This window comes from Gossypium hirsutum, chromosome A07, assembly GCF_007990345.1.
Source record: "Gossypium hirsutum isolate 1008001.06 chromosome A07, Gossypium_hirsutum_v2.1, whole genome shotgun sequence".
Taxonomy (NCBI): Eukaryota; Viridiplantae; Streptophyta; class Magnoliopsida; order Malvales; family Malvaceae; genus Gossypium; species Gossypium hirsutum.
This window is the reverse complement of record NC_053430.1, coordinates 19,426,658-19,436,519: the sequence shown is the minus strand read 5'-3', so window position 1 is coordinate 19,436,519 and position 9,862 is coordinate 19,426,658.

Genomic DNA, 9,862 nt, shown 5'->3' with positions numbered 1-9,862 from the left:
TTCAAACGGGGCTTCCTAATGTTTTTTCTCTGTCACTTTGCCTTTAATTCAACTTTAAATATTCAAAGAAAGTAAGTATATAAATGCTGGAAATTGACAATAATAATGTAAAATAAAAGAATATTGCATTTATTTACTGTAAACTTACCTCGATACAAAATGTGACTAAACTTTACAATTTAGTCCTTTACTTTTTCTTTTCCCCGATCTACTTCCGAATTTTGCTCTTCTTGATCTATAATAGCAATTTTAACTTATTTAATATTCACATTTATCAAAAAATTCCTTAACCCAAACTTTGGAAAAATTACATTTTTGCCCCTAAACTTTCACATATTTGCACTTTTTCCCTAAGGCTCGTAATTTAAACTTCATCCTATTTTCTTATGTTTTATGACATGCTGATCATTTTTCCCTTCTATGACAACATCAAATTCACACTCTAACATGTACTTATGTCTATTAGGTATTTTTATCGATTAAGCTCTTTTACTCGTTTTCACTTAAAACCGAGTAGCACAAGTTGTCTAACATAATTTAAAACCTCATATTCTATCATAAAACATCAAAATAAACACTTTTCACCTATGGGTATTTTTCTAAATATGAACCCAAACTTAAATTATTGCTAGCATAAGCTTTATCGAGCTACCAGGACTCCGAAAACGTAAAGAACATTAAAAACGGGGCTTGGAATCACTTACTATGGAGCTTGAAAGCTTGAAACAAACCCTAGCTATGGAGAACCCTTGAAATTTCGTGCTAATGAAGAAGATGATGAATTTTGTGTTATTTTTCCCTTTTTATTTCATTTAATATCCAAATGACCAAAATGCCCTTCCTTATTAAACTTTCAAAAATTCCATCCATGTCCTATTTTTTCCATGAACTTAGAAATTGGTCAAATTTTATTTAAACCCTCCTAATTAATATTCCAAAGCAATTTCATACTAAAAACTTCTAGAATGCTAGTTTTGCAAATTATTCGATTTAGTCCCTAATATCAACTTAAGCACTTTATGCATAGAATTTCATCACGAAATTTTCACACAATCATGCAATCATATCATGAACCTAAAAATAATAATAAAATAAATTTTTCTACCTCAGATTTGTGGTTTCACAACCACTGTTCCATTTAGGCCATATTTCGGGATGTTACAAAGTGAGTACTTCGAGGATTGTACCCAAGGGAGGTGAGCACTAAATTAATCCTAACCTAAGCACAAATAAAACTAATTAGTACTTTAAATTATATTATTTCTAAACATAAAAAGAGTTTTTATTTAAAAACTAAGAAATAAAATAATAAATGGAAAAACTTAGAAGATTTGCTATGGAAACTTAATCAGATACGAGCATGGGTGATTAGCTCACTTCGGTAATCATAACTAACTGTAGCATTAGGTTTCTTATTCAATCAACTAGTTGATACCTGATGTGATTTTGTACTCGTTGGGGAATTCGAGTTGCTTGTGTTCCTGATTGTAAAATGAGGTAGTATCCGGTCTAATTTCGTCAAAGGGCTGAATTTGGACAACGATAGGTTTAACAAGGGCTTATTTGGTTGTTTAGGAATTGGACAGATGAAAGATAAGCTTAAAAGCTGAAGAATGAACCAATATTAAAAAGGAATATTGAATCGAATCTTATGATGCTCTTAAGGTAGAAATAGCTGTTAGATTGCACTGCGACCTACTATTTATTGGAGATAGGAGCCAAACGGTATAATTGGAATGCCACACTTGTTAAGTGATAAGTTCGCCAAGGAAATCAGATTGACGCCACTAAGTTTAGCTAGATAAGTCAATTTGAGTCTCTAAAAGAACAAAGAGAGTTGAATAACTCACAAATTGATATATAACATAAAAGGTTCAAAAAGTCTGAAATACAAAGTTTGAGTTTAGTATTTATAGCTCTACCAAGGTCTAGCCAAATAGACTTAATTAATTCAGCTTAATTGAGCTGAATAACCATTGAGCTATCCCACAAGACTCTTGAAGACTCCCATGCATCGGTGATGCCAACATCCATGACATTTGCACTCTCCAAATAGCTAAAAACGTGTAGCCTTTAATGTGAGCTGATGGTTCAAATAGATGATCAGTTTTTGGTGGGTGTGAACATGGGGAAGTCGAATAAGTAATCTCCTTTTTAAATGTGCATAGGGCACATGAACAACCTTCAAGGTGTGAAAACTCAAAATTGGATGGTCACTTGGTGTAAACATAGTGATAAACCGTAATTTATACATATTTTTACCCCATGTTTAACATATTTTATGGATGATTTTCCATTAGAATTGGTAAATTTGATGCTCCTGCTGCTTTAATTTCATATTTTACACTTAGGAGAGCATAGAAGAGCGAAAAGAAAGAGAAATGGGCCAAAAACGGAGAAAATGAGCCAAAGTACGAAATCAACACAGCCTGGACCTCCTCACACGGGCAGACCACACGGTCATATCAATTTGGCAGGCTCGAGTACGGGCTAAAGTAATCGCACACGGGCCTGTTACACGGGCGTGTCCTTACCGAGCCCAAGTTGAGTCCAATTCGGAAAAAAGGCTAATTTTGAGGGCTTTTGGGCATTCCAAAGCCTAGAAATACACCCTAGAGGAGGAAGAAAAGACACACAGAGTAGGGGGTAAGGAATTACTCTAAGAAAGCCGATTGATTCATCTCAGAAGCCAAATTCATCATCAAGACTGAAGATCTCTCCTCAATTCCCCTTCAGGAGTTTTGGGTTTTCTTTATGTTTTGTATTCTTTATTATTTTGAGATGTTTTTTTTATTTAGTTATGAACTAAATCCCCTAAATACCTAAGAGGAATGAAACCTAAGACGAATCTTGTTATTATTATTATTTTCTGAATTGTATGATAAATATTTGACCTGTTCTTAATTATGTGTTCTTAATTCTTGTTTTGATATCCCAGGATACTAATTCAAGATAAGCTCTTATTCAGAGGAGGAATAGACCCTATTTAAGAGTACATTTTTCATAATTAAGCGGAGTTGATTGCACGCCTAGACATAGGGTGACAAGATTTTACCGGATTAGTGTGAAACCTAATAAGGGGATCCATAGATCGAGTTAATGCAACCCTAGAGTGTTAATTAGAGAAAAGTCTCGGTTATTCAATCTAGGGGTTCGACGTTATTAGTATTAAATAGGGATAATAACATAACTTAGAGATCTCTACGGAACAAGTTAAATGAATAAATCGTCCGATTCGGAGCCAGAATAACAAGTATAGTCTAGGTGGATTTTTCCTTAGGTATTTTCTTCATTCAATCGATTTTTCCAAAAGCAATTCCCCAATTCCATTCTCTGTGCGTTCTTAGTTTTGATAATTAGTTAGTTAAAACAAAAACCTCTTTATTCTTAGGCTAGATAATAAAAAGATAGTCATTACTAGTACTTTTAGTTCCTTTGGATTCGACAATCCAGTCTTGCTAAAACTATACTACTGTTCGATAGGTACACTTGCCTACATCGCGATAATAGTTAGTTCAAGAACGAGCAATTATAAATATTTAAAACCTATCACGAAATCACGCGATCACATAGCAACCAGCCGATTAGACTAATGTGAAAGCTCTTGTGTCCATTGTATTCCACGAAAGGTTGCTTGAAAGAGAGCAACCAATAGCTCCCCCGTGCATGCACATCCAAATGCATGTTCTCCTCTTAAATGAAATCTATTAACACCCTACAAAACACATTAAAAATAGCTTAAACACAATTTAATTAGTCTGAACAAAAGATATCTATTATACTCGTCTAAACTAGGACATATTTAAAACATATATTTAAGATGTCCTAAAAAAACCCTTATTAGAAATGTTCAGATTATGACATAATTAAAAATCATATTAATGATGTTCAAATTATGACATAATTAAGACTCAAACTAGTTTAACTAAATAACTAAAACTGAATTAATTTCTTTCTTCCAGTAAATAAATCCACAAATTAAAAGAGCTAAAATTGAGCTATAAGCAGGTTGCATGGAACGCATGATTTGCTTGTCCATGATTGATTAATAAACCCCGAAACAACTTCACCCTAAATTCGGTCAATAAGGCCCACAATAGCTTCCTTGAACCTCTTAGCTTGAGCTTAGGTAATTGGTCCTGTTGATAGCTCCATAGGTTTTTCGACAGTTTTGGAAGGGTCTTGGATCATGATCGTATCATCCTCCCCCTCTTCGAATCAACTTGTTCTCAAATCGTCGCTTACATCATAAGAAGATAGGTCAGATACATTAAAACTTGCACTTACATTGTACTCACCTGGAAGGTTGAATTTGTATGAATTATCGTTGATACTTTCCAAAACTTGGAAAGGACCATCGTCTTTTGGTAGTAATTTGGACCTTCATTGGGCTAAAAACCTTTTTTTTCTCATATGCACTCAAACCCAATCTCTGGGTTGAAAAACAACACGGTTTCTTCCCTTATTGGCTTTGTGTGCATATTGTTCGGTTCTTGCTTCTATATTCTTTCTCACCTTTTGATATAGTTGCTTCGCGTACTCAGCCTTCTGTTTGGCATCTACATTCACAAGTTGATCATTAGGTAAAAGAATCAAATCAAGAGGTGTTAAAGGATTAAAACCATAAACGACTTCAAATGAAGAATGCTTAGTTGCCAAATGAACAGATCGATTATAAGCAAACTCAATGTGCGGTATGCACTACTTCCATGTCTTGAGATTCTTCATTATAATTACCCTCAACAATGTTGACAAGACTCGGTTCACCACTTCGATTTGTCCATTCGTTTACGGGTGGCACGTCATAGAAAACAACAGTTTTGTGTCAAGCTTTCCCCATAATGTTATCCAAAAGTGGCTGAGAAACTTCGCATCTCGATCAGACACTATAGTCCTTAGAACTCCATGCAAACGCACGACTTCTTTGAAAAATAAATTTGCAACATGTAAAGCATCGTCAGTTTTATTGCAAGCAATAAAATGTGCCATTTTAGAAAATCGGTCAACCACTACAAAAAAATGAGTCATTTCCACTCTTAGTTCTAGAAAGACCTAGGAGAAATCCATCGAGATATCAACCCAAAGCTCTTCAGGGATAGGCAATGGCGTGTACAATCCATGTGGTTTGATTCGCGATTTAGCCTTTTTACAAGTTATGCGTTGATTGCACACTCTTTCCAAGTCAGGTTTCATCTTTGGCCAAAAGAAATGCTCGTGGAGCATAGCCAATGTCTTCATAATTCCAAAATGCCTCATGAGGCCTCCGTTATGTGCCTCATTTAAGAGAATCTCCCGAATAGACCCTTGAGGAGTACAAAGCTTACCTTTTCAGAAAAGGTAACCATCATGCTTATAAAATATTTCAAAAGCTCCGTGTTCATAAGCCTTATATAATTCAGCAAAATCAAAATCATTTTCATAAAGTTCTTTCAAATAGACGAAACCAAGTAGTTTCAAATTTAAGTGGTTAAGAAGGCATACCTCATTGACAACGCATCTGCTACGACATTTTCTTTACCTTTTTTATATTTGATTACATACGGAAATGACTCAAGGAATTCCACCCACTTGGCGTGTCTCTTGTTTAACTTGTTTTGGCCCTTGAGGTGTTTTAGCGCCTCGTGATCAGTATGGATAACAAATTCTTTAGGCCACAAGTAATGCTGCCACGTTTCCAATACCAGAATCAGCGTATACATTTCCTTGTCGTAGGTTGGGTAATTGAGGGTGGTATCATTCAGCTTCTCGCTAAAATAAGCTATGGGACGCCCATCTTGAGTTAGCACGGCTCCAATACTTATACCTGAGGCATCACACTTAATCTCGAACGTTTTATTAAAATCAGGAAAAGAAAGTAAAGGAGCATTTGTCAAACAATCTTTAATTAAATTAAATGACTTTTCTTGTTCTTCACTCCAATGAAAATTAAATTTTTTCTTGATGATACCCGTTAATGAAGCAACCAAAGTGCTGAAGTTAGGAACAAATTGTCTATAGAAGCTTGCCAAGCCATGAAAGCTTCTTACTTGGCTTATACTCATAGGTCATGGCCATTCTTGAATCGCCTTTATTTTATCTTGAACAACTTCGAGTCCTTCAGAGCTAACCACAAATTCTAAGAAAACAACCTTGTTAGTACGAAATGAGCATTTCTTAATGTTTGCATACAAAGTTTCTTTACGCAATACTTCCAAAACATATTTCAAGTGATGTACATGGTCTTCCAAAGACTTACTATAAATTAGTATGTCATCAAAATAAACTACGCAAAATTTACCAATGAAAGCATGCAACACATAATCCATCAGACGCATAAAAGTGTTTGGTGCGTTAGTTAAGCCGAGAGGCATAACCAACCACTCATACAAATTGTGCTTTGTTTTAAATGTTGTTTTCCACTCATCTCCTTCTCACATTTGGATTTGATGATATCCGCTTTTAATATCAATTTTAGAGAAGATTTGTGAGCCACTTAGTTCGTCCAACATGTTGTCAAGGTGCGGGATTGGGTTTCTATACTTGATTATGATTTTGTTGATGGCTCGACAGTCCACACACATACGCCAACTTCTATCCTTTTTGGGCACCAAAAGCACAGGCACGGTACAAGGACTTAAGCTCTCTCGAATGTACCCCATTCTCCATCAATTGGGTGACTTGCCTTTGAAGTTCTTTAGTTTCTTCGGGTTTACTTCGGTAGATTGGACAGTTTGGAATTGTAGCTTTGGGTATGAAATCAATTTGATGCTCAATCCCTCGAATAGGTGGTAACCCACTAGGAACATCCTCCGGAAATACATCTTCGAAATCCTGCAACAAAGTCACAATCGTAGAAGGAAGTTTGTCATCCAAATTGTTAGTATTGAATAAACTTTCCTTGTACATAAGAACAAGCATTGGCTGTTTCAACAATAAGAACTTCCGAATCTCCCTCTCTTTTGCATAGACAATTAATATTTCAATCTCTTTTTCGTCTTTTCTTTCTTTTTCTTCTCTTATTTTTATTTCACTCTCTTTATTATTTTCTCTCATTTTTACCTCTTACTTTTCTTTTCTTTTCTTTCAGTTTTTTTTTCTTTTTCTTTTTCACTCTTTTCTTTTTTATTCTTTTGCTTTTAATTTTTCAATAGAATCTTTCAATTTCAATTGATCCTTGTACACTTGCTTAGGAGTCAATGGCACCAGCGTTACATTCTTTCTAAGGTGCTTGAATGTATATCGATTGGTTTAACCATCATGGATCACTCTTCGATCGAACTGCCATGGTCTTTCCAAAAGCAAATAAATCTACAAACTAAAAGAGCTAAAATTGAGCTCGAAGCAGGTTGCATGGCACATATGATTTGCTTGTCCATGATTGATCAATAAACCCCGCAACAGCTTCACCCTAAATTTGATCAATAAGGCCTACAATAGGTTTCTTGAACCACTTAGCTCGAGCTCGGATAGTCAGGCCCGTTGATAGCTCTATGGGTTCTTCGGCAGCTTTGGAAGGGTTTTGGACCATGATCGTATCAATACCCTAGTAGAATTTATTGATCTTCCACTAAAATAACAAGTCGGCAAGAACTACTTATCTCTTGACCTTAGAGTCCAAACCAGTTCGTGGTTAAGGTGTTCATGGATAGGCCATACCAATTTTAGGTTAATTCCCACCTAAATGACTTCTTAGGGTTGTCAATCCTAAAGTTTATGTTCTTCCTCTCCCGAACAGTTGATTCGTTAAATGAACCTTACAAAACAATTAATTAATCATACCTCCACTTGTTAATCCCCCATAAAAGGATTAGTTCACATGGTTTGACACATGGCCGTGTGTCACACATAGGCATATGGCACATTCGTGGTGGTTATTAGATTTTGGGAAGTTATTGTTGAACATGGTCTGAGTGAGTTACATGGCTTGGATACAAGGTGTGCCTCCAGCTTACATGGCCTCAACTTGTTACACCGTTTAGGACACAGCCGTGTGACTTTTGTTAGAAACTTTGCATTTAGGTCCACACGACTTTAGTCTGTTACATGGCCTGGCAATATGACCGTGTGACCCTGTTATACACGAATTTAGTTTGTTGCACAGGCTAGGTACACGACCATGTCATCTAACTTCGCACAACATTAGCCTGTCACATGGTCGTGTGACCCCTGTTTTGCTTTTTTACCTATCTTTTTGTAAAAGTTTCAAATTAGTCCTGAATTGGTTCTAAGTTGGTTTGAGAGCTTTGTTAACTCGACTGAGGCTCAATTTTGGTTGTAATTCATATGGTACTTATGTTATTGATTGCTTGTTGTTTAATTGGATATTTAAGATGAATTCATAAGTGTTAAATGTCGTTAACTGTAGTAATATCTTATAGCTTAAGTCTGATGAACGGAATGGGTATAAGGTGTTACATTCTAAGCTAACCAAAAAACAACATTTTAATAGGAAAATAAAATGAAACAAACATACATTAACATAAATTCAAATGTAGTTGACTGTTATTGGCTATTAACTGTTGCCTCCCATATTAAAATCAATAAGGGAAAACACATAGAGATTCATTTAGCTCTATCTTTCTTGCAAGGTTGTAGAGGGGAGTGTTAAAATGATAAAGGGCTTTAACTTGCGATTTTGGGTTTGAAGTAAGAGGGAAAGACCACTATGGTGAACATGTGAAGGCATCAACATCACTAGGCCCCTGTTTAAGCTTCCAAACAATAATTTTGAAAGATTTTTGACACCATATTTTCAAAATTAGAGAGATTAGGATGAAATCCCAACTTAATATCTCTAATAAAGGTTTTAAGGGGTGTTTTACTAGTTTATATTTGCAACTGAAGACTACCAAAAAGCTACAATTTTTTTTTTGAAAAAACCAAAAAGCTACAATTTGTTTGGTTAAAAAAGGGAATACTTTAGTGACTAAAATAAAAATAAATAATTTGAATGCAAAATAATAAGGTGGATATTAATATCTTAGGTGAAAAATTTAAAAATAGCTTGAATGCCATGTAATATTCTTATTTGCAATTTTAACTGGAGTGATCAAAATGAACAAACTTTGAACGTGAGTGTGCATTTCACAAACCTATTTTTTTGGTACCTAAAATGAAAACTTTTGAAGGTCGAGTGACTACCTACGTAGTTTACCTGAAATAAAATAAAATAAATTCTTACACGGGCTTGAAGCCATGAACCAGTGTTCAAGATTTGATAATTAAAATTTGTTTGAAAAAAATATTTTTATTAATTAAATTTAAAGTTAAAGAAAACTTTATTAAATTTAAAGTTAAAGAAAACTTTCCATTTTTTTTTCAATTTTACAAAACATATTAAGTAAAAAAAATGAAAACATATTATTAGTTAATTTTCACATATTTTTTATTTAAAAAAATTCAACCAAACACATTTTCCTTTAGATTTTTTATTTTATCAAGAAAAATTAAAATAAAAATCACATCTATTTCTTGAAAACAAATATGAAATTATAATACTTTCTAAATAAGACTATTAGAATAATATATATTTTAGCTTATGAAATCATATTTTAAAACTGAACTAGATTGATTAAGTTGAGAATTAGTTAAAGCATCGATTTAGAATAAGGATTATATTAATTGACTCATGAATTGATACACAGATCGAATTAAAAAAATTAGTGAAAGATAGTTGAATTAGTTATCTCTATTTTTTAATATATATTTTAATTATTATAATTATTTTTTGAAACAAATCAATTGAAAAAAAACAAATTATGTGACAAATTTGATCATCCAAATAATAAATTTAAAAGTAGAGATTTGAAATAGAGTTAAAAATACACGATGAATATGTTACGTAGAAATAAAACTCAAAAATAGAAATGGGAGAATTGTAAAA